The following is a 22,442-nucleotide window of genomic DNA, read 5'->3' as shown; positions in this document are numbered from 1 at the left end:
CTATGAAGGGAGGGGGGCACGTTAATGGGTAGCTGTACAGACTAGGAAAAGAGGGGGGCACATTAATGCATGTACTTTGAATGACACACTCCTTTTCAGTGGCCATGCCCCCTTTTTAGGCGCGTGCAACAGTAATCCTGTTTCATTTGCCATACCCCCACTTTAAAATTCCCACTTCGACAACCACTGTATGTGTGTGTATGGGTCTGTCGCTCTGCTCCTCTATTAAATGGTTAACAGTAGGCACTAGCTACAACCTCCATGGAGATAGCCACACCCATAGCAAAGGCCACACCCCCTATTTATACCACCCTCATCGCAGCACTTGTCATACCTCCTGCCAAAGCACACAATAGGCCTTTCATACATTTCAGCTCCAGGCCCATTTGGACCTTAATCTGGCACTGGCCATGCCCATACCATCTGCTCCTGCTCCAAGTCTCCTATAGATTTGCCCAGATCTGTGACTCATTTGACTAACTCCGCCCACTGTTTTGACTCCGCCCAGCGTTAGCAAATGAGTCACAAAGTCACAGATCTGGGCTATTATATAGGAGATAAATGCAGAAAACTCTTCAGGAGCTTCCTTCAGCGTGACTGGCTCCTCCGAGCACATTTTCTAAACTGAGTCTGGTAGGAGGGGCATAGAGGGAAGAGCCATCCCACACTATCAAATTCTTAAAGTGCCCATGGCTTCTAGTGTACCCGTCTATACCCCATGGTACTAAATTCACCCCAGTATCCTCGAGTCTAGGGGGTAAGAGAAATATATATTTTTTTATAATCGTTTATTGAATAAATTTGGGGTTACAAAAGAAAAAACATTGTAATTGTGTAACTCCCAGGGAGCATTGATAAAACCTAACAGTAAGAAAAAAATAAAAATGAAAATACGTAATACCAGAAAACAAAGAATTCACATGTTTTTATGACCAGTTTTGAAGGGAAAATCGTCAGTTATGTGGTTTATGCTTATCCACGGGAGACCCATATTTTGGCTGCAATAAACCCCCACCGGTCCGGATCCCCAGGCGTGCTCATCAAGATCGCAGCACACACAATACATTTATATGGAAACACTGAGACTGTGTCTCACACGATTACACACACATTAATCTACTGCTTACATACAAAGACACATTATTTGGAGGTATACCCAGACAGCACTCAGCTGCCAGCAACAGCCCAACAACCTTTCCCTCTGCCCTTCACTCTGTACATGACACTGTGACTGACTGAATGAGCCTTTTCACAAAGACACAGACCACAAACAGCTTCAGGGTCCGCCCACCGAGCCTTTATTGGATGCAATCCAGCTGCCTCTCTCTGCTATTGGCCGAGCATTCTGTCAGTCTGACTGTCAGCGCCGACCACATGACTGCAGTAGAAGGGGTATCCCTAGACCTGCTCTCCCAGCTCGGTACGTCGTAAGCAGCGCTTCGTCTTTGCTTCCTCCCCGCCTGTGTCGCGGTGGTTCGGCTCACACTGGTTGGAGGTGCATTGGGTCTCGCCCTATAACTGTGTGTGTCTGTGCTGCAGGCAGGGTGTCTTCTTGGGGACAACAGGGAGCCGCAATCTGCAAGATCGAGCACGGATGGGGTTTGCACGATACACGTCTCGGGCACCAATGTGCCATGGAAGCGATTTTCAGAACGCCCCGTGATCGCAGCAACCGAGAGAGGGCAAGGATGCGACAGTATCGCCCAGCTAGCAGCAGCAGCAGGTAACCCATCATCATCATCACACTGCACAGCATGGGGGGCATACATGTCACTGCATCCTGCAGCTTGCCGGTAGTGCCATTGCCTCTTTCCACCCCTGGTCACACAACAGCATTATCCCATACAGCAAGCCCAGGCATCTCCATACACCCTGCTCACCCTGGCACGCTTACTGGCTGGGACTACAACTCCCATCCCCCGCCTGCTCACCAGTGCCACGGTTGATTGATCTGTAGATCTGTACAGGGGCAGGTTTGGGCAGCACTCCAGTAGACGTGCCCCCTGCTCCCACAATGGGTGTATTTCCCAGCACTGCAGGAAGGTGCACATGGCAGCAGTCTCTAGCACCCAGCCATCAGTAAGATACAGCAGGTACAGTGATGTGACAGCAGTCCTCTGATCCTGGTGCTAGTGCAGACATGCATACTGTATGTTGGTAAATAACACTACTGTCATTCCCAGGAACTAGGCAGCCTGTCTGCTTTTCTGCACTGGGTGTCCGTTATTAGATCACCGTGCAATAACCTGAAAGCTCACAGGACCCCCCCAATTAATGTATACATGTATTATATTCACTTACCTGTAGTTGTCCATCAAGCTGATGCTTTACTTCATGTGGGTTATATATTACCCTGGCCTGCGGGGTCCAGTTGTCCTGCACTGCTGCAGGTATGCATCTGTATAGCCTGCACCTTCTCCAGGGGTGTGGGCTGGTAATGGTCACGTGGGTGAAATCCCCCTTCCTTGCCCTAGTCCTTTCTGCAGTCCGGGACCTTCTCATGAAGTCACTGTATATACAGTAGGTGGTTTGTTCATCAGCTGTGGGGGCATCCCCATATGTGGATCCTGGACTAGCAATTGTCATCTCCTCAGGTTGTGTGGCCCCTGCTGCTCTTGCACCTGTTGCAGCTGGCTGTTGCAGGACATAACCTAATAGGTGTTTAATGTTGTAATACAACTGACAAATACAATTTGTGCAAACGAGTATTTGTCCTACTTGTTTCCTCTTTGTTGCAAATTATTTTTACATTTTAGTTGGCGTTAAGCGTATTATCCAATGTTCTTTTTTTTCTTTTCTTTTCTTTTCATATTTAACACAAATTAGATGTAGCCTTACCCATTCCTACTAGTCATTGAGGGCAGTATACTGACATTTCTGTTTAAATACTAAGCTAGGTCTTCTCATGTGACCACAAGATGCTGCTCGGAGCATAATATAATGTAATGCATGGAAACTACTGTAGTCTGAGTGTATGAGCGTGTAGCAATCACTCTGTAAGTGGAACCGCTCTAGAAAGGTTGTGTGTCTCGGCTCTCCCACCTAGCAATGCTGATTGTTTTTGTTTTGTTTTTTTCCCATTGGTTTTTGAGGTCTTTGACATACAGTATGCATCTTTTTGGGTTCAACTATATTTTATTTTTTTATATTTTTTGGAGTAAGGAATCTGCTGTCATCTAATGATCTACTGTACACTGTAAGTCTTACAGATATATACAGTATAAATATAATACTATGTTTGCAGCATTTTATGGTAGGCTGACTATAAGCTATATATGTATATATACATGTGTTTTTATTGTCAATATACAGCACTTTAGTTTTCTATTATCTCAACAGAACATTGTAGTAAGTCGAATTGTCTCTGTTTTTACTGTTAATTGATTTATTTTAGTACATGTCTATACTTCAGAGGTCTACAACATTCTAGACTTAATATGTTCCTTACTAAGAGCTCTAACTCCGTAAAACTTGGAGAATAACAACATTTATGCGGTTATCATAAACCCCTAGTTTTTTACGAGGCTGAAGTTAGCTTCTTATTCACTTCTTATTCAAGCTCTAGCTGCTTATTCACTTCTTATTCGAACTCCAGCTTCTTATTCAGATCATTCAGTTTTGTAAAGGCCCCCATCCATTAGTCAGATTTGGGCAGTTTTCTTCAGATTTCGATGCATCTGACCGTCATATCTGAAGAAAAGTGTCACATTGGATGGCTCTTCCGATCCAATGCTCACTCCCGTGTCAGATATGTCTGAACTACAGATCTCTGAGGCTGCCCCAACTATTTATCTGAATCTGAAGAAAACAGGTGCACATCGGATTGTTTTTTTTACTTCAGATGTATCTGATCAGATTCATCTGAAGCGTCACTTGACTGGCATCTCCCTGACCACTCCCACCCACCAAGAGGGGGAACAGCGGCAGCAGCAGCATCAGATCAATCGCATGTAGCATGTGTGCATCAGATATATCTGATGCGATCTGGCACATGATATATTGCATCAGATATATCTGAAGTGAATGTAATGAAAATTAAAGCCAGGGTCTGATCCAATTCCCAGGACGCTCCCGGGAGAGTTCAAGAGAAATCTGATGCTATCTGCAGTTCAGACAAGTCTGAGTAGTGGATGGCCACCTTAAGGGTTAACTAGTCTTGGGCCACAAATTTGACACCTGAAATCAACTGAGGGTGGTCACTTGCATATGACCCACTTGTATTTTGCTTGGCCCAACGCTGTTTTGGGCATGAAATACACTGGCAAAGTGGGCACAAACACCATAATTTACCATTTTGAATAAGTAGCTGTAGTTTTGCAAGAGTTCACCAGTCTTGGGCCACAAATTTGACACCTGAAATCAAGAAAGCGTGGTCACTTACATATGACCCACTTGTATTTTGCTTGGCCCAACGCTGTTTTGGGCATGAAATACACTGGCAAAGTGGGCACAAACACCATTTCTCTAACGTCCTAGTGGATGCTGGGGACTCCGTAAGGACCATGGGGATAGACGGGCTCCGCAGGAGACATGGGCACTTTAAGAAAGAATTTAGGTTCTGGTGTGCACTGGCTCCTCCCTCTATGCCCCTCCTCCAGACCTCAGTTTGATACTGTGCCCAGACGAGCTGGGTGCTTTTCAGTGAGCTCTCCTGAGTTTGCTGAGAGAAAGTATTTTGTTAGGTTTTTTATTTTCAGGGAGCTCTGCTGGCAACAGACTCCCTGCATCGTGGGACTGAGGGGAGAGAAGCAGCCCTACTCTCTGAAGCTAGGTCCTGCTTCTTAGGCTACTGGACACCATTGGCTCCAGAGGGATCGGTACGCAGGATCTCACCCTCACCGTCCGGTCCCAGAGCCGCTCCGCCGTCCCCCTCGCAGAGCTGGAACACAGAAGCCGGGTGAGTATGAGAAGCAAAGAAGACTTCACAGGCGGAAGAAGACTCCGTGTTCTTCACTGAGGTAACGCACAGCACTGCAGCTGTGCGCCATTGCTCCACACACCTACACATACTCCGGTCACTGTAAGGGTGCAGGGCGCGGGGGGGGGGGGGGCGCCCTGGGCAGCATTTGGGACCTCTTTTGGCAAAGTTAAGCATATATAAAGCTGGGCACTGTATATATGTATGAGCCCCCGCCAAAAAATTGCATATTTAAGCGGGACAGAAGCCCGCCGCCGAGGGGGCGGGGCTTCTTCCTCAGCACTCACCAGCGCCATTTTTTCTCCACAGCTCCGCTGAGAGGAAGCTCCCCAGGCTCTCCCCTGCAGATACACGGTAGAAGGGTAAAAAGAGAGGGGGGGGCACATAATTAGGCGCAAAAAGCAATATAAACAGCAGCTACTGGGTTAATATTAAGTTACTTTGTTATTCCTGGGTTTATAGCGCTGGGGTATGTGCTGGCATACTCTCTCTCTGTCTCTCCAAAGGGCCTTGTGGGGGAACTGTCTTCAGAGAGGGCATTCCCTGTGTGGTGTGTCGGTACGCTTGTGTCGACATGTCTGATGAGGAAGGCTATGTGGAAGCAGAGCGGGAGCAAATGAATGTGGTGTCTCCGCCGACACCTGATTGGATGGATATGTGGAAGGTTTTAAATGATAATGTTAATTCCTTGCATAAAAAGTTAGAAAGAGCTGAAGCCTCTGGACAGTCAGGGTCCCAACCCATGCCTGATCCTATGTCGCAGAGGCCGTCAGGGTCTCAGAAGCGCCCACTATCCCAAACTGTTGACACAGATACCGACATGGATTCTGATTTCAGTGTCGATTACGATGATGCAAAGTTACAGCCAAAATTGGCTAAATCCATCCGTTATATGATTATAGCAATTAAGGATGTGTTGCACATCACAGAGGAAACCCCAGTCCCTGACAAGAGGGTGCATATGTATGGGGAAAAGAAGCCGGAGGTAACCTTTCCCCCCTTACACAAGCTAAATAAGTTATGTGAAAAGGCTTGGGAATCTACAGATAAAAAACTGCAAATTTCCAAAAGGATTCTTATGGCGTATCCTTTCCCGCCAACGGACAGGTTACGCTGGGAATCCTCCCCTAGGGTGGACAAAGCTTTAACACGCTTATCCAAGAAGGTAGCCCTGCCGTCACAGGATACGGCTACCCTCAAAGATGCTGCGGATCACAAACAGGAGGTTACCCTGAAGTCCATTTATACACATTCAGGTACCTTACTGAGGCCGGCAATCGCGTCAACCTGGGTGTGTAGTGCTGTAGCAGCATGGACGGATACCTTATCTGAGGAAATTGATACCTTAGACAAGGATACTGTATTGTTGACCCTGGGGCATATTAAAGACGCTGTTCTATATATGAGAGATGCTCAAAGAGACATTAGTCTACTGGGTTCTAGAATAAATGCTATGTCGATTTCTGCCAGAAGGGTCATGTGGACTCGGCAATGGACAGGTGATGCCGACTCAAAAAGGCATATGGAGGTTTTACCTTACAAGGGTGAGGAATTGTTTGGGGAGGGTCTCTCGGACCTGGTCTCCACAGCTACAGCTGGAAAGTCAAATTTTTTGCCTTTTATTCCCTCACAGCCTAAGAGAGCACCATATTATCAAATGCAGTCCTTTCGATCACAAAGAAACAAGAAAGTCCGAGGTGCGTCCTTTCTTGCCAGAGGCAGGGGCAGAGGTAAGAAGCTGCACAACACAGCTAGTTCCCAGGAACAGAAGTCCTCCCCGGCCCCTACAAAGTCCACCGCATGACGCTGGGGCTCCACAGGTGGAGCTAGGCCCGGTGGGGGCACGTCTTCGAAATTTCAGCCACAAGTGGGTTCACTCCCAGGTGGATCCCTGGGCGATAGAAATTGTGTCTCAGGGATACAAGCTGGAATTCGAAGAGATGCCCCCTCACCGATACCTCAAATCGGCCCTACCAGCTTCCCCCCACGAGAGGGAAATAGTGTTAACTGCAATTCACAAATTGTATCTTCAACAGGTGGTGGTCAAGGTTCCCCTCCTTCAACAGGGAAGGGGTTATTATTCGCACATGTTTGTAGTCCCGAAACCGGACGGTTCGGTCAGACCCATATTGAATTTAAAATCCCTGAACATATACCTGAAAAGGTTCAAGTTCAAGATGGAATCGCTGAGAGCGGTCATCGCAAGCCTGGAAGGGGGGGATTTTATGGTGTCTCTGGACATAAAGGATGCATACCTTCATGTCCCCATTTATCCACCTCATCAGGCGTACCTCAGATTTGTGGTACAGGATTGTCATTACCAATTTCAGACGTTGCCGTTTGGTCTCTCCACGGCACCGAGAATATTTACCAAGGTAATGGCGGAAATGATGGTACTCCTGCGGAAGCAAGGGGTCACCATTATCCCGTACTTGGACGATCTCCTCATAAAAGCGAGATCAAGAGAGTGGTTGCTGAACAGCGTCGCACTTTCTCTGGAAGTGTTACGGCAACACGGCTGGATTCTGAATATTCCAAAGTCGCAGTTGGTTCCTACGACTCGTCTGCCTTTCCGGGGCATGATTCTAGACACAGACCAGAAAAGGGTTTATCTCCCGATAGAGAAAGCTCAGGAACTCATGACACTGGTCAGGAACCTATTAAAAGCAAAACAGGTGTCGGTACATCACTGCACCTGAGACCTGGGAAAGAGGTTGGCATCATACGAGGCCATTCCCTTCGGCAGGTTCCATGCGAGGACTTTTCAATGGGACTTACTGGACAAGTGGTCCGGATCACATCTTCAGATGCATCGGTTAATCACCCTATCCTCCAGGGCCAGGGTGTCACTCCTGTGGTGGCTGCAGAGCGCTCACCTTCTCGAGGGCTGCAGATTCGGCATTCAGGACTGGGTCCTTGTGACCACGGACGCAAGCCTCCGAGGTTGGGGAGCAGTCACACAGGGAAGAAATTTCCAAGGTCTGTGGTCAAGTCAAGAGACTTGCCTTCACATCAACATCCTGGAACTAAGGGCCATATACAACGCCCTACGTCAAGCGGAGACCCTGCTTCGTGACCAACCGGTTCTGATTCAGTCAGACAACATCACCGCAGTGGCTCATGTAAACCGACAAGGCGGCACAAGGAGCAGGGTGGCGATGGCGGAAGCCACCAGAATTCTTCGCTTGGCGGAGAATCACGTAAGCGCACTGTCAGCAGTGTTCATCACGGGAGTGGACAACTGGGAAGCAGACTTCCTCAGCTGACACGACCTCCACCCGGGAGAGTGGGGACTTCATCAGGAAGTCTTCGCACAGATTACAAGTCGGTGGGAACTGCCACAGGTGGACATGATGGCATCCCGCCTCAACAAAAAGCTACAGAGGTATTGCGCCAGGTCAAGAGACCCTCAGGTGATAGCTGTGGATGCCCTGGTGACACCGTGGGTGTTCCAGTCGGTCTATGTATTTCCTCCTCTTCCTCTCATACCCAAGGTGCTGAGGATAATAAGAAAAAGAGGAGTGAGAACAATCCTCATTATTCCAGATTGGCCACGAATGACTTGGTATCCAGATCTGCAAGAAATGCTCACAGAGGGCCCCTGGCCTCTTCCTCTAAGACAGGACTTGTTGCAACAGGGGCCCTGTCTGTTCCAAGACTTACCGCGGCTGTGTTTGACGGCATGGCGGTTGAACGCCGGATCCTAGCAGAGAAAGGCATTCCGGATGAGGTCATTCCTACGCTGATAAAGGCTAGGAAGGACGTGACAGCTCAACATTATCACCGTATATGGCGGAAATATGTTTCTTGGTGTGAGGCCAGGAATGCTCCTTCGGAGGAATTCCAGCTGGGCCGTTTCCTTCACTTCCTACAGTCCGGAGTGAATTTGGGCCTAAAATTGGGTTCCATTAAGGTCCAGATTTCGGCCCTATCTATTTTCTTTCAAAAGGAGTTGGCTTCTCTACCAGAAGTTCAGACGTTTGTAAAGGGAGTGCTGCATATTCAGCCTCCTTTTGTGCCTCCAGTGGCACCTTGGGATCTTAACGTGGTGTTGAGTTTCCTGAAATCCCACTGGTTTGAACCACTTAAAACGGTGGAGTTGAAATATCTCACGTGGAAGGTGGTCATGCTATTAGCCTTGGCTTCGGCTAGGCGTGTGTCAGAGTTGGCGGCTTTGTCACATAAAAGCCCCTATCTGGGTTTTTCATGTGGATAGAGCAGAATTGCGGACCCGTCCACAATTTCTGCCGAAAGTGGTTTCATCTTTTCATATAAACCAACCTTTCTCTAACGTCCTAGTGGATGCTGGGGACTCCGTCAGGACCATGGGGATTAGCGGCTCCGCAGGAGACAGGGCACAAAAATAAAGCTTTAGGATCAGGTGATGTGCACTGGCTCCTCCCCCTATGACCCTCCTCCAAGCCTCAGTTAGGTTTTTGTGCCCGTCCGAGCAGGGTGCAATCTAGGTGGCTCTCCTAAAGAGCTGCTTAGAAAAAGTTTTTTAGGTTTTTTATTTTCAGTGAGTCCTGCTGGCAACAGGCTCACTGCATCGAGGGACTTAGGGGAGAGAAGTGAACTCACCTGCGTGCAGGATGGATTGGCTTCTTAGGCTACTGGACACCATTAGCTCCAGAGGGAGTCGGAACACAGGTCTCACCCTGGGGTTCGTCCCGGAGCCGCGCCGCCGACCCCCCTTGCAGATGCCGAAGATGGAAGAGGTCCAGAAGCAGGCGGCAGAAGACTTTTCAGTCTTCCTGAGGTAGCGCACAGCACTGCAGCTGTGCGCCATTGTTGTCAGCACACTTCACACAGCGGTCACGGAGGGTGCAGGGCGTTGGGGGGGCGCCCTGGGCAGCAATGTATTATACCTTTTTATGGCTAAAAATACATCACATATAGCCCTTTGAGGCTATATGGATGTATTTAACCCCTGCCAGATCTCACAGATTCCGGAGAAGAGCCCGCCGAAATAGGGGGCGGGGCTTATTCTCCTCAGCACACAGCGCCATTTTCCTGCTCAGCTCCGCTGTGAGGAAGGCTCCCAGGACTCTCCCCTGCACTGCACTACAGAAACAGGGTAAAACAGAGAGGGGGGGCACTTTTTTTTTGGCGATATTAATATATTTAAGCTGCTATAAGGATACAACACTTATATAGGGTTGTTCCCATATATATTATAGCGCTTGGGTGTGTGCTGGCAAACTCTCCCTCTGTCTCCCCAAAGGGCTAGTGGGGTCCTGTCTTCAATAGAGCATTCCCGGTGTGTCTGCTGTGTGTCGGTACGTGTGTGTCGACATGTATGAGGACGATGTTGGTGTGGAGGCGGAGCAATTGCCGGTAATGGTGATGTCACCCCCTAGGGAGTCGACACCGGAATGGATGGCTTTGTTTATGGAATTACGTGATAATGTCAGCACATTACAAAAATCAGTTGACGACATGAGACGGCCGTCAAACCAGTTGGTACCTGCCCAGGCGTCTCAGACACCGTCAGGGGCTGTAAAACGCCCTTTACCTCAGTCGGTCGATACAGACCCAGACACGGACACTGAATCTAGTGTCGACGGTGAAGAAACAAACGTATTTTCCAGTAGGGCCACACGTTATATGATCACGGCAATGAAGGAGACTTTGCATATCTCTGATACTACAAGTACCACAAAAAGGGGTATTATGTGGGGGGTAAAAAAACTACCTGTAGTTTTTCCTGAATCAGAGGAATTGAATGATGTATGTGATGAAGCGTGGGTTAACCCAGATAGAAAAGGGCTAATTTCTAAAAAGTTATTGGCATTATACCCTTTCCCGCCAGAGGTTAGGGCGCGCTGGGAAACACCCCCTAAGGTGGATAAGGCGCTCACACGCTTATCAAAACAAGTGGCGTTACCGTCTCCTGATACGGCCGCCCTCAAGGATCCAGCTGATAGGAGGCTGGAAACTACTCTAAAAAGTATATACACACATACTGGTGTTATACTGCGACCAGCCATCGCTTCAGCCTGGATGTGCAGTGCTGGAGTGGTCTGGTCGGATTCCCTGACTGAAAATATTGATACCCTGGATAGGGACAGTATTTTACAGACTTTAGAGCAATTAAAGGATGCTTTTCTTTATATGCGAGATGCTCAGAGGGATATTTGCACTCTGGCATCGAGAGTAAGTGCGATGTCCATATCTGCCAGAAGAAGTTTATGGACACGACAGTGGTCAGGTGATGCGGATTCCAAACGGCATATGGAAGTATTGCCGTATAAAGGAGAGGAATTATTTGGCGTCGGTCTATCGGATTTGGTGGCCACGGCAACTGCCGGGAAATCCACCTTTTTACCTCAGACCCCCTCCCAACAGAAAAAGACACCGTCTTTTCAGCCGCAGTCCTTTCGGTCCTATAAGAACAAGCGGGCAAAAGGACAGTCATATCTGCCCCGAGGCAGAGGAAAGGGTAAGAGAGGCCAGCAAGCAGCTCCTTCCCAGGAACAGAAGCCCTCCGCGGGTTCTGCAAAGCCCTCAGCATGACGCTGGGGCTTTACAAGCGGACTCAGGAGCGGTGGGGGGTCGACTCAAGAATTTCAGCGCGCAGTGGGCTTGCTCACAGGTGGACCCCTGGATCCTGCAGGTAGTATCTCAGGGTTACAGGTTGGAATTCGAGAAGTCTCCCCCTCGCCGGTTCCTAAAGTCTGCTTTGCCAACGTCTCCCTCAGACAGGGCGACGGTATTGGAAGCCATTCACAAGCTGTTTTCTCAGCAGGTGATAGTCAAGGTACCCCTCCTACAACAGGGAAAGGGGTATTACTCCACGCTATTTGTGGTACCGAAGCCGGAGGGCTCGGTAAGACCTATTCTAAATCTGAAATCTTTGAACCTGTACATAAAAAAATTCAAGTTCAAGATGGAATCACTCAGAGCAGTGATAGCGAATCTGGAAGAAGGGGACTTTATGGTGTCCCTGGACATAAAAGATGCTTACCTGCATGTCCCAATTTGCCCTTCACATCAAGGGTACCTCAGGTTCGTGGTCCAAAACTGTCATTATCAGTTTCAGACACTGCCGTTTGGATTGTCCACGGCACCTCGGGTCTTTACCAAGGTAATGGCCGAAATGATGATTCTTCTGCGAAGAAGAGGCGTATTAATTATCCCTTACTTGGACGATCTCCTGATAAGGGCAAGGTCCAGAGAACAGCTGGAGGACGGAGTAGCACTAACCCAAGTAGTGCTGCAACAACACGGGTGGATTCTGAATTTCCCAAAATCTCAGTTGACCCCGACAACACGTCTGCTGTTCCTGGGAATGATTCTGGACACGGTTCAGAAAAAGGTGTTTCTTCCGGAGGAGAAAGCCAGGGAGTTATCCGAACTTGTCAGGAACCTCCTAAAACCAGGAAAAGTGTCTGTGCATCAATGCACAAGAGTCCTGGGAAAGATGGTGGCTTCTTACGAAGCAATCCCATTCGGCAGATTCCACGCACGAACTTTTCAGGGGGATCTGCTGGACAAATGGTCCGGATCGCATCTGCAGATGCATCAGCGGATAACCTTATCGCCACGGACAAGGGTGTCTCTTCTGTGGTGGTTACAGAGTGCTCATCTGTTAGAAGGCCGCAGATTCGGCATATAGGACTGGGTCCTGGTGACCACGGATGCCAGTCTGAGAGGCTGGGGAGCGGTCACACAGGGAAGAAACTTCCAGGGAGTATGGTCAAGCCTGGAGATGTCTCTTCACATAAATATACTGGAGCTAAGAGCGATTTACAATGCTCTAAGCCTGGCAAAACCCCTGCTTCAGGGTCAGCCGGTGTTGATCCAGTCGGACAACATCACGGCAGTCGCCCACGTAAACAGACAGGGCGGCACAAGAAGCAGGAGAGCAATGGCAGAAGCTGCAAGGATTCTTCGCTGGGCGGAAGATCATGTGATAGCACTGTCAGCAGTGTTCATTCCGGGAGTGGACAACTGGGAAGCAGACTTCCTCAGCAGACACGATCTACACCCGGGAGAGTGGGGACTTCATCCAGAAGTCTTCCACATGATTGTGAACCGTTGGGAAAAACCAAAGGTGGATATGATGGATTCTCGCCTCAACAAAAAACTGGACAGGTATTGCGCCAGGTCAAAAGACCCTCAGGCAATAGCTGTGGACGCTCTGGTAACACCGTGGGTGTTCCAGTCAGTGTATGTGTTTCCTCCTCTGCCTCTCATACCCAAAGTACTGAGAATTATACGGCAAAGGGGAGTAAGAACGATACTCGTGGCTCCGGATTGGCCAAGAAGAACTTGGTACCCGGAACTTCAGGAGATGCTCACGGAAAATCCGTGGCCTCTACCTCTAAGACGGGACCTGATTCAGCAGGGACTGTGTCTATTCCAAGACTTACCGCGGCTGCGTTTGACGGCGTGGCGGTTGAACGCCGAATTCTAAGGGAAAAAGGCATTCCGGAAGAGGTCATCCCTACACTGGTTAAAGCCAGGAAGGAGGTGACTGCACAACATTATCACCGCATTTGGAGAAAATATGTTGCGTGGTGCGAGGCCAGGAAGGCCCCCACGGAGGAATTTCAATTGGGTCGATTCCTACATTTCCTGCAAACAGGATTGTCTATGGGCCTCAAGTTGGGGTCCATTAAGGTTCAAATTTCGGCCCTGTCGATTTTCTTCCAGAAAGAATTGGCTTCAGTTCCTGAAGTCCAGACTTTTGTAAAAGGAGTACTACATATACAGCCCCCGGTTGTGCCCCCAGTGGCTCCGTGGGACCTTAATGTAGTTTTGGATTTTCTCAAATCCCATTGGTTTGAGCCACTCAAGTCGGCGGATTTGAAATATCTTACATGGAAAGTAACCATGCTACTGGCCCTGGCTTCAGCCAGGAGAGTGTCAGAATTGGCGGCTTTATCGTATAAAAGCCCATATCTGATTTTCCATTCGGACAGGGCAGAACTGCGGACGCGTCCTCATTTTCTGCCTAAGGTGGTGTCAGCGTTTCACCTGAACCAGCCTATTGTGGTGCCTGCGGCTACTAGCGATTTGGAGGATTCCAAGTTGCTGGACGTTGTCAGGGCATTGAAAATATATATTTCAAGGACGGCTGGAGTCAGAAAATCTGACTCGCTGTTTATACTGTATGCACCCAACAAGCTGGGTGCTCCTGCTTCTAAGCAGACGATTGCTCGTTGGATTTGTAGCACAATTCAACTTGCACATTCTGTGGCAGGCCTGCCACAGCCTAAATCTGTCAAGGCCCATTCCACAAGGAAGGTGGGCTCATCCTGGGCGGCTGCCCGAGGGGTCTCGGCATTACAACTCTGCCGAGCAGCTACGTGGTCGGGGGAGAACACGTTTGTAAAATTCTACAAATTTGATACCCTGGCTAAAGAGGACCTGGAGTTCTCTCATTCGGTGCTGCAGAGTCATCCGCACTCTCCCGCCCGTTTGGGAGCTTTGGTATAATCCCCATGGTCCTGACGGAGTCCCCAGCATCCACTAGGACGTTAGAGAAAATAAGATTTTACTTACCGATAAATCTATTTCTCGTAGTCCGTAGTGGATGCTGGGCGCCCATCCCAAGTGCGGATTGTCTGCAATACTTGTACATAGTTATTGTTACAAAAAAATCGGGTTGTTCTTGTTGTGAGCCGTCTGTTCAGAGGCTCCTACGTTGTCATACTGTTAACTGGGTTCAGATCACAAGTTGTACGGTGTGATTGGTGTGGCTGGTATGAGTCTTACCCGGGATTCAATATCCTTCCTTATTGTGTACGCTCGTCCGGGCACAGTATCCTAACTGAGGCTTGGAGGCGGGTCATAGGGGGAGGAGCCAGTGCACACCACCTGATCCTAAAGCTTTATTTTTGTGCCCTGTCTCCTGCGGAGCCGCTAATCCCCATGGTCCTGACGGAGTCCCCAGCATCCACTACGGACTACGAGAAATAGATTTATCGGTAAGTAAAATCTTATTATTGTGGTGCCTGTGGCTACTACTGACTTGGAGGATTCAGAGTTGCTTGATGTGGTCAGGGCTTTGAAGGTTTATGTAGCCAGAACGGCTGGAGTCAGGAAAACTGAGTCGTTGTTTATCCTGTATGCATCCAACAAGCTTGGTGCTCCTGCTTCAAAGCAAACTATTGCTCGCTGGATCTGTAACACGATTTAGCAGGCTCATTCTGCGGCTGGATTGCCGCTGCCAAAATCAGTTAAGGCCCATTCCACTAGGAAGGTGGGCTCTTCTTGGGCGGCTGCCCGAGGGGTCTCGGCATTACAACTTTGCCGAGCGGCTACTTGGTCAGGTTCAAACACTTTTGCAAAGTTCTACAAGTTTGATACCCTGGCTGAGGAGGACCTCTTGTTTGCTCAATCGGTGCTGCAGAGTCATCAGCACTCTCCCGCCCGTTTGGGAGCTTTGGTATAATCCCCATGGTCCTTACGGAGTCCCCAGCATCCACTAGGACGTTAGAGAATATAAGATTTTACTTACCGGTAAATCTATTTCTCGTAGTCCGTAGTGGATGCTGGGCGCCCATCCCAAGTGCGGACTTCTTCTGCAATGCTTGTATATAGTTATTGCTTCAATAAGGGTTATGTTATGGTTGCATCAGGGTTTGACCTGATGCACTGTCGTTTGTCATACTGTTAACTGGTTGTTTTCACATGTTTTACGGTATGATTGGTGTGGCTGGTATGAATCTTGCGCTGGATTACCAAAATACTTTCCTTGTACTATCAGCTCTTCTGGGCACAGTTTCTCTAACTGAGGTCTGGAGGAGGGGCATAGAGGGAGGAGCCAGTGCACACCAGGACCTAAATTCTTTCTTAAAGTGCCCATGTCTCCTGCGGAGCCCGTCTATCCCCATGGTCCTTACGGAGTCCCCAGCATCCACTACGGACTACGAGAAATAGATTTACCGGTAAGTAAAATCTTATTTTTATAAATTGCCATTTTGTGGGCATGAAATACACTGGCAAAGTTGGCACAAACACCATTTTATAAATTGCCATTTTGAATAAGTAGCTGTAGTTTTGCAAAGGTTAACTAGTCTTGGGCCACAAATTTGACACCTGAAATCAACAGAGGGTGGTCACTTACACATATCACGCACTTGTATATTGTTTGGCCCAACGCTGTTTTGGGCATGAAATACACTGGCAAAGTGGGCACACACACCATATTTTACCATTTTGAATAAGTAGCTGTAGTTTTGCAAGAGTTAACTAGTCTTGGGACACAATTGTGAGACCTGCAATCAACAGAATGTGGTCACTTACATATCACCCACTTGTATTCTGCCTGGCCCAAGATTGATTTGTCAATGAAATACGCTGGGAAAGTGGGCACAACCACCATATTATAATTTACCATTTTGAATATGTAGCTGTAGTTTTGCAAGGGTTAACTAGTCTTGGGCGACATATTTGATACCAGAAATCAAGGGTTAGATTAGCTCCTTATCGCACAGGGGAGTCACAGAGAGCCTATGTTGAGATACAGTTCTCTGAAGTCAGCTCCTATCCTTGCTTGAAGGAAGCTATACTCAGCAGGATTGGGGTGACGGGTCCCAGCAAAGCCCAAGAATATTATGAGTTGCAGCTGAACCCATCTGAGCCTCCAATGGTCAAACTGGCATTATTGGCCAGACTGAGTAAAACCTGGTTATAGACGGATAAAAACTCTTCTCAGTGGGTAGTGGAAGTGATGGCTCTAGACCAGGCTATATGGGTATTAGACCGTGGTGTAAAACACTGGGCCTTTGCAGGCTGACCCCCCAGACAAGGAGGAGCTAGCAGTGGTGATTGAGAGGTAACTGACCCTGGGAAATTTTAATAAAGCCAAGCAAGGGTTACAGCCAGTACCTAAGCCCAATACCCAGATCCCCATTGTTAAACCAAACAGCCCGTCTCCAGTCATATGTTTTGAGTGCAAAGAAACCCAGTCATGCACAGCGGTACTTCCTAAAGCAGGATGAGCTAGTGGATTGCAGCTCAGGGAAAACGGCACAACCTGTATTCAGTATGGCGCCTGGAATTATTTCCCCAGCTGAAACTACCATTTCATCTGATGGTACAGATTGAAGGCTGGGATATCTGGGCCTTGGTTGATACTGGCAATGAATTGTCTATCATCTCTGCTAACCTGGTTCTTCCCGGGTCTGGCCAGGTTGTGCTTCTGGTAAAGATGCTATGTATACTTGGTGACATAGAAGAATGCCCATGAGTGCACCTGCCGGTGGTGATTAAAGTAAGACCAGTAAAAATGGTAGTCACAGTAGCTTCTAAACCTCCTTATCCACTAATCCTGGGCCAGGACTTCCCACTGTTGCAGGAGTTTGTTACCTGGCATGACATTGGCAGACAGACAGAGGTTAAGCTGTCGCAGGGGCCAAGATCTACTGGAAGCCAAGGTTGTATGACTGTAAAGCCCTCTCTTGCCAGTGAGATTGAGACACATTAGTCCCCCATTTGCGAAAGTGTGTCTTTGCAGGACTTTAGGCAAGATCAACATAACGATGGCAACTTGTCCAATACTTTTTAAAATGTGGTAGTGGTAAATGGTAAGGTAAACTCTGCTTTACCACCTGAAGGTGTACCTTACTTTATGTGAAAAACAATTTGTTTTACCTTGTAACTTATTTGCAAGGTAAAAGAGTAGACCAGTTGCTGATTCCCCGAAAACACGAGCAGCTGGTATTGAGGGCGGCTCACATGCATTTATGGGGTGGCCATTTAGGGGAGAGGAAAACTCTCCAGCGTATCCAGCTATGGTTCTCCTGGCCAGGCATTCATGCTGCAGTAAAAAAATATTGCCAGGAATACCCAGTGTACCAAAAGAATGCACCCCAGACAGAATTTAGGGCGACCTTGGTTTTCCTGACTATAATTTCCATGCCTATTGAGCCAATTTTTATAGATCTGATAGGGACAGTAGAAAAATCGGATCATGGGCACCAGTATATATTGGTGACGGTGGACTACTCAACCAGGTACCCGGAGGCCATACCACTATGTAACATGAAATCTAGCACTATTGTCTGGGAGTTCTTGATGCTGTATACCCATCTAGGAATACCAATAGAGGTCCTGACCGACGAAGGTACCCCCTTTGTGTCTAACTTAATGAAATACCTGTGTCGCCTGTTAAAGGTGGATAGAATTACCACTTCGGTTTAGCACCCGCAGACAGACGGCTTGGTTGAATGCTTTAACAGAACCCTTATGCAGATGATGAAAAGGGCAGTGTCACAGGAGAAGCGAGATTAGGACCTACTCTTACCTTAGCTAATGTTGGCAGTTTGAGAGGTACCCCAAGCCTATTATTATTATTATTATTATTATTATTATTATCCTTTATTTATATAGAGACTTTATATAGAGACTGTATGGGGTTTAGACCCTTCAAACTCCTCTATGGTAGACAACGCAGAGGGATACTAGATCTATTAAAAGATGGGTGGGAGCAGCAATTGTCCCAAGGGGATGCGGTCAAGATCCCGCCAGACGGAATCCCGGCGGTCGAAATACTGACGCCGGAACCCCGACCGGCACAATCCCGACATATTCTGCCTCCGTGGGTGTCCACGACACCCATAGAGGGAGAATATAAAAGTGTGCTGAGCGTAGCAAGGCACCGTGCCTGCAGCGTGGCGAGCGAAGCGAGCCCGCAAGGGGCTGCGTTCTGCTCGCCACACCTGTCGGGATTGTGTGGTCGAAATTCCGGCATCGGTATTTCGACCGCCGGGATCCCGTCCAGCGGGATTTAGTACTGATCCCGTCCCAAGAGCCTAACATCGTTCAGTTTGTGTCCCAATTGTATGGCTGTCTAAGGCAAATTGCTCCACTTCTGACCAAGCATATGGTAAGAGCTCGACAGGATCAAAAACGCAGTCATGGCGTTACAGCTGTCAACCGGACTCTCAATAGGGGCAACAAGGTACTGATACTTGTGTCTAGGTACGGCAGGAAGGTAGAAGGAAAGAGGTAAAAGTCTACCATGTGAATTTGTTGAAGCCTTGGAAAGTGCCAGTCAGCCCTCTTTAGTGGCCATGAAAACCCCAGAATGTCAGGTGCCTACTGAAGTAACTTTGAGTCCTAGCCAGAAACAAGAAGTGGTAAACTTAGTAGCACGGTACCAGGTTGTGTTCTCTGCCCTCCTGGGGAAAACTCAAATCATACAGCATGACAATGTTACTCCACCCGGGGGGTGGGGGGGGGGGGTGTGATAAAACAAAGGCCATATTGTATATCTGAGGCCCAACAGGCAGCAGTAAAACGGGAACTGGAAGTGATACGGCGCTTGGGGGTCATAGAGTAGTCAAACAGTGAATGGAATAATCCCATTTTTTTTTTTAGAGCCCAAACCTTTTGGAGCTTTGAGATTCTGTAATGACTTCAGAAAGTTAAATAAAGTTCCTCGGTTTGATTCCTATCCTATGCCCCAGGTTGATGAACTAGTACAAAACTTAGCAATAAGCCAGTATCTAACTACGCTAGATTTACTGAAGGGGTACTGGCAAATTCCTCTGATGGAAGCTGCCAAAGCAACAACAGCCTTCTCTACCACAGTGGGTTTGTTCCAGTATAAAGTTGCACCTTCCAAAGGTGGATGCAGTGTTACAGTCTCTACAGGCACAAGGGTTCACAGCTAACCTGGAGAAGTGTGCCATCATAACTGTGGAGGCAAAGTATCTGGGGTATATTGTATGCCAAGGGTAAGTTAAACCTCAACCCAGCAAGGTGGAAGCAATCTTCACATGGCCTAAGCTAAAATGTATGTCGCAACTCAGGATATTCTTTGGTCTGGTGGGCTATTATTGTAGGTTCAGGGGTGGAACTTGCAGCGGTTCAACCGGTGCAATGCACCAGGGACCCTCCACGATGAAGGGGCCCACAGCCTGAGGCACTACAATGAGTCAGACTGACTCAGTACATGCCACCTGCCGGCGCGCTGCAAGCCGCCGGTTCCCCTTAACAGAATGAGGCTGAGCTGGTGTGCAGAGCTGCAGTCTGGCCAGAGGGGGAGGAGGATGCAGTGGAGGAGTCTGGAATCGCAGACCTCGAAGAGGCGGAGCCTACATTGAGGGGGCGGAGATTGGGAGGTGGTGGGCGGGGTTGTTACAGTAAGCTGGTCTCTCTGCAAATAGTAATGGTGACTGTGCAGTGACATATAACATACAGCACAGCATAGAGTGACCCCACTAAGGCAGCCAGGCACAGGGTCATGTGTTGTCACCCAGGGTGCATGTGCTGCTGCTGGCTGCATGATGCATAGTGTGGGCTTCTGTCTCCATGGGCCTTGTGTATCCTTGTACAAAGGAATTGTCCCATCTTTATACAGTGAGAAGTCTCCTGAGTTTTTGTGGGAATTGCATACAATTGGCCGACAGTTATCATATTGATATTCATTATGTCGACATGAAGAACTGTCAACAAACAGTCCCTTGTGATCTAGCAGTTTCGTACTTTATACCGGTGACAGCAGTGCCTTTTTCTGGATCACATTGCATTGGCGATGTCTCAGCAGTGTTCTGGTGAGTATTTTCCCCATTATCCCTAATCCCTAAACCTTTCCCTAGTAGCTAACCTTAACCTTTTCCCCTCCCCACAGCCTAACCCTAGCCACCACCCCAGTGCCTCACCCCCCCCCCCCCCTCCCAGCAGCCTAACCCTAAAACTTTACCGTTGTGCCTACTATATTGGCGTTACGTGTAAAAGGAGCACTACTGTGTGGCGTAATGTGTATAAAGAGCTCTACTGTGTGGCGTAACCAGTATAAGGGGTATTACTGTGTGGTGTAACGTCTATAAGAAGCACCACTGTGTGGCGTAACGTGTATAAGGAGCACTATTGTGTGGCGTAAAGTGTATAAGGACCATTACTGTGTGTTGTAACGTGTATAAGCAGCTCTACTGTGTTGCGTAACATGTATAAGGAGCAGTACTGGGTGGAGTAACATGTATCAGGAGCACTACTGTGTGGTATAACGTATATTAAGAATACTACTGTGTGGCGTAACATGTATAAGAGGCACTACTGTGAGTTGTAATGTGTATAAGGAGCACTACTGTGTGGCGTAACGTGTAGAAGGAGCTCTACTATGTGGCGTAATGCGTATAAGAAGCAGTACTGTGTGGCATAACGTGTTTCAGGAGCACTACTGTGTAGCGTAATGTATATAAGGAGTACTACTGTTCAGTGTAATGTAAATCGGTGTAATGTAATAAGGTTGCACTACTGTGTGGCATAATTTGAATTGGTGGTACTATTGTGTGCCCACACCCCTTTTCAATGAGACCATGCCATATTTTTTGACACGCATGTTTTGGATCTTGGGGGGGGCTGGGGCAATGCATTTTGTTGCCACAGGGCAGCATCATTAACTGAATGTCTGAGGAAACAGTCCTCAGACAAGATCTAATCACAGATGTGCTAAATGTAGCACATCTACGATCATTTACTCTGATATGTGGGTGGATGCCCAGCATAGGGCTAGTCCGCCCCGCATGACTGGCCCTAGCCCCCCCCCTCGCAGAGGTACAAAACCATTGCACGGTGGCAATGATTTTGTACCTGATGAGTAGCTCCCTGCAAACGAAGCTCCTGCACGCTGGCAGTCCGCTACTCGCCACATCCCGGGTCGCAGAGGCTGTGTGTGACACGACGCAGCTGCCTCGGGCCACCCTCCAACGGTCCAGACAGGCCTCCGTTGTCCGGACCGTGGTTCTAAAGCCGGTGGCATGCCCCTTCCCACCACGTGACTGCCTGAGATGCTGAGCCCCCTGAGATGCTGATAGAATCTCACTGGGCTCCCGGAGTGCGCACGCGCAGGGCGCACTCCATAAAGTGATTCATACTGCGATCGCTGCCGCTGCAGTGATGCAGTCTGAATTACCCCATAGGCCCGCAGAGACTGCTTTGCAGAATTTAAGAAAAGCTTTGTGCGCAGAGCCTGTATTCCAGGCTCCTGATTTCAGGTGTCAAATTTGTGGCCCAAGACTGGTTAACCCTTGCAAAACTACAGCTACTTATTAAAAATGGTAAAATATGGTGTGTGTGCCCACTTTGCCAGTGTATTTCATGCCCAAAACAGCATAGGGCCAAACAAAATAAAAGTGGGTGATATGTAAGTGACCACCCTCTGTTGATTTCAGGTGTCAAATTTGTGGCCCAAGACTAGTTAACCCTTGCAAAACTAAATTTTTTGAATAAGAAGCTGGCCGAATAAGAAGCTAACTTCAGCATCGTTAGTTTTTTGGGGTTTTGAATGTGTTTGGTAATACAGTACGGATGTTCTAGTGTACTGTAGAATAAGGTTCCTTTTACCTTCTCATTCTGTAGCAGGAAATTGCAACCTGCGGCTGCCAGTTCCTCTGTATGCACCTATCTAGATGCTCTTTTTGTATCCCTGCTGCTGCCTTGGCTTTGTTTGAAGTATATCTAGTAGCCCAGTATTTATGGGGTTGCTTAATATTTTCATGGCATCCCTGTTTGAATCTAGTAAATTGATCACCATTTATAGCAGGGGTGGCCAACCAGTCGGAGA

General features: G+C 48.2%; 1 protein-coding gene across 1 annotated transcript in view; it reads left to right on the top strand.

Moving 5' to 3' along the window:
• Nucleotides 1–1,397: 1,397 nt before the first annotated feature.
• The window catches only part of MGAT5 (alpha-1,6-mannosylglycoprotein 6-beta-N-acetylglucosaminyltransferase), a 298,273-nt gene continuing 277,228 nt past the window's right edge, over nucleotides 1,398–22,442 (top strand). The window contains exon 1 of the mRNA XM_063933791.1: nucleotides 1,398–1,723. The gene's annotated coding sequence lies outside the window, so the exon portion shown is untranslated. The remainder of the gene's footprint in view (nucleotides 1,724–22,442) is intronic.

Source organism: Pseudophryne corroboree, chromosome 7, assembly GCF_028390025.1.
Source record: "Pseudophryne corroboree isolate aPseCor3 chromosome 7, aPseCor3.hap2, whole genome shotgun sequence".
Taxonomy (NCBI): domain Eukaryota; kingdom Metazoa; phylum Chordata; class Amphibia; order Anura; family Myobatrachidae; genus Pseudophryne; species Pseudophryne corroboree.
The sequence above is the reverse complement of the archived record's forward strand: the minus strand, read 5'-3'. Positions and strand labels throughout refer to the sequence as shown.